Source organism: Sardina pilchardus, chromosome 8, assembly GCF_963854185.1.
Source record: "Sardina pilchardus chromosome 8, fSarPil1.1, whole genome shotgun sequence".
Taxonomy (NCBI): domain Eukaryota; kingdom Metazoa; phylum Chordata; class Actinopteri; order Clupeiformes; family Clupeidae; genus Sardina; species Sardina pilchardus.
This window is the reverse complement of record NC_085001.1, coordinates 11,289,516-11,292,771: the sequence shown is the minus strand read 5'-3', so window position 1 is coordinate 11,292,771 and position 3,256 is coordinate 11,289,516. Positions and strand designations below refer to the sequence as shown.

The 3,256-nt window shown below is 43.9% G+C and overlaps 1 long non-coding RNA gene across 1 annotated transcript; it reads right to left on the bottom strand.

Annotated features, from left to right (window-relative positions):
* Positions 1–656: 656 nt before the first annotated feature.
* LOC134089534 (uncharacterized) lies at positions 657–1,509 on the bottom strand. Its single transcript, XR_009940070.1, has 3 exons — positions 1,424–1,509; positions 1,287–1,339; positions 657–1,202 (listed from the first exon to the last, which is right to left on the bottom strand). It is a non-coding gene; the product is annotated as an uncharacterized LOC134089534 (long non-coding RNA).
* Positions 1,510–3,256: the final 1,747 nt, after the last annotated feature.

Genomic DNA, 3,256 nt, shown 5'->3' with positions numbered 1-3,256 from the left:
GGGTGGTCTGACAACAGGCCTATATTGGGCAGAAGAGCTAGCTGAAGATCCCTGGGAAGACTGGTAGCTTTCTTGAGCAGGTCTGGCAACAGCTGCTGGTTTCCAAGATCCTTGTTGGGCAGCAGAGCTTGCTGAAGATCCTTGGGAAGACTGGTAGCTTCCTTTAGCAGGTCTGGCAACAGGCCTATATTGGGCAGCAGAGCTTGAAGATTCCTGGGAAGACTGGTAGCTTGCCTGAGCAGGTCTGCTAATAGCTGCTGGTTTCCAAGATCCTTGTTGGGCAGAAAAGCTAGCTGAAGATTCTTGGGAAGACTGGTAGCTTTCTTGAGCAGGTCTGGCAACAGCTGCTGGTTTCCAAGATCCTTGTTGGGCAGCAGAGCTTGCTGAAGATCCTTGGGAAGACTGGTAGCTTTCTTGAGCAGGTCTGGCAACAGCTGCTGGTTTCCAAGATCCTTGTTGGGCAGCAGAGCTTGCTGAAGATTCCTGGGAAGACTGGTAGCTTGCCTGAGCAGGTCTGCTAATAGCTGCTGGTTTCCAAGATCCTTGTTGGGCAGCAGAGCTTGCTGAAGATCCTTGGGAAGACTGGTAGCTTTCTTGAGCAGGTCTGGCAACAGCTGCTGGTTTCCAAGATCCTTGTTGGGCAGCAGAGCTTGCTGAAGATCCCTGGGGTGGTCTGACAACAGGCCTATATTGGGCAGCAGAGCTTGCTGAAGATTCCTGGGAAGACTGGTAGCTTGCCTGAGCAGGTCTGCCAATAGCTGCTGGTTTCCAAGATCCATGTTGGGCAGCAGAGCTTGCTGAAGATCCCTGGGAAGACTGGTGGCTTCCTTTAGCAGGTCTGGCAACAGGCCTATATTGGGCAGCAGAGCTTGCTGAAGATTCCTGGGAAGACTGGTAGCTTTCTTGAGCAGGTCTGGCAACAGCTGCTGGTTTCCAAGATCCTTGTTGGGCATTAGAGCTCACTGAAGATCCCTGGAAAGACTGGTAGCTTGTTTGAACTGGTTTGGCTGTAGCTGCTGGTTTCCAAGAGCCGTGCTGAGCAGGAGAGCTTGCTGAAGTTCCGTGGGAAGCCTGGTAGTTTCTTTGAATTGGTTCGGTGTTGCTTGGTTCTTGTCCATGCTGGCCTTCTTGAGAGTTCCACACACTCATAATGTCCAACAATGATTGTCCTCTTGAAGGATCAGAAGAGGTAGGTAATAGGCCTTGAAAACAAAGATAAATATTAACTTTAGACTGAATCCAAAACAAAAGCACTGCCAATAAACACGTTTAAGATAAGTTCTTACCATCAACCAATCCTGCATCATGGGCAAGAACAATCAGCAACAGCAAAGCAATCCTATTGGATAGAACAAAAAAAAAACATTAAAACAGAATTCACAAAGAACAAACAAAAGAAAGCTATTATACTTAATGAACTCACCTAGACTTCATGCCTGTGGAGACCTTCATGTTGCATGTCCTGAATCTTGAGCCCTAATCCACTTCAAACAAGAAATGAGACCCACAGCCATAACAGCAAACTCAAGGTAGCAGCTTTTAACTTGAACACAATTTGCATCAGCCAATCACAGACTCATTACAATGAAGCTCACCTGGTGAGCAGAACGCATCAGTCTAATTGACATAACTAATTAAGTGGAAACCAACACAGCTGTGTTCAACCAATGATAAGGATCAAAACCATGTTTGTATATTCTTTATATCTACCAAAACATTTTTAAATGAATATTCTCCACACAACTTTGTTCACCCTTGCTCATTTCACTCAGTAAAAGCCACTAGAATAGCTTCCATATAAGATTGTTCTGCTTCCCTTTGGCTGCACTGGCTTTTGTAAGTAAGCCCTCGCTGTGAAGCTACTGTTCAGGGAAATGCTCTATCTTCCAGATCCCATATGTTTCTTCAGAGGATCTGAAGGGAGATTCTCAATAAGATGACCTGCAACATTCTAAAACCTTGCTACTGGAACTAGAAATGGTGAATGCTTTGCCATGGCTTGCAATAGCTCGCAACTACGTGCAACATTTTGTTCTAACCGTTGCAATTCCTTCTGAAATGGTTTCGTCTCACTGCGGATCTTTGTTGTGAATTGGATGTAAGGACAAATCTGTAAAAACAAAAATTGCAATTACTGACTTTATTATGACCGCCGCTAGCATACCTAGCAGAGCGGTCTTATAGTTGTTGTCAAAGGTTTTTTTATTTTTTTTATTCCGTCATCGATTCAGAATTTTCCGTCAACGATTCCCGGGACACCGTAACACCGGGGCACATGAAACTTGGTGGGCATGTAGCCCCAGTAGACTTCTGAGGAAAAAATTTGTTTCGTCCCTGGGGGTCACTCCACCCCCGCGCGAAGCCCAAAAATTGCAAATTGTTAACTTAACTACCTGAACCGTGGCACCGAGGATGACAAAATGTTTATGGTATGTTGGTCTCAAGAGCTCGCATCAACTTAGCTTATAACCAGTCATTTGTGATTTGCACCCCCATGGTAAAAATTGAAAATGCAATGTAATATTGCTTTAATTGCCCCTATCTTCAGATGAGATGTTATGAACTGCACCAAATTTCATGTGTATGATTAACCTCTGGGAGTATGCCACGTTTTGTGGAATTTCATCCATGGGGGGGCTATAAAATAAATGGATTCATGTGTACATTCAGGACTGTATACCCTGTATACCATCAACTAGTTTCCAAATATATATGTTTTAAAAGAGAATGGTTGCTCTGGGTGCAACAAACATGCAGGAACACACACACACACACACACACACACACACACACACACACATAAATACACACACACAGACGCATACCTACACACACACGCACCACTACATACACACATGTGCATAAAACATTACACAAACACATGCACAAACACGCCCACACGCATGCACACATACACCCTTACACACACACACACACACCTACACACACCTCACACACACACAAAAGTTATGGATAGCTATATTCAAATACATAGATCAAATGTTCTATAGCTATAAAACTAAAAGTGACGTGACTTTCTGGGGGAGAGACATCGCAAGCAAACTAGTTGACTAGTTTCAAGCCACGGAAAATATATTACAGAAAAGAATAGGACTGGACTTTTTCTTCGCCGCCAGTAAAACATTTTGGCGTGATTCATTCCAGCCTACAAATGCAATATGAATTTATCATGTACAATTTCCAAATAACTCAATTTAGAGTAGCTTACTTGGCTATGCAACACAACGTTTACACC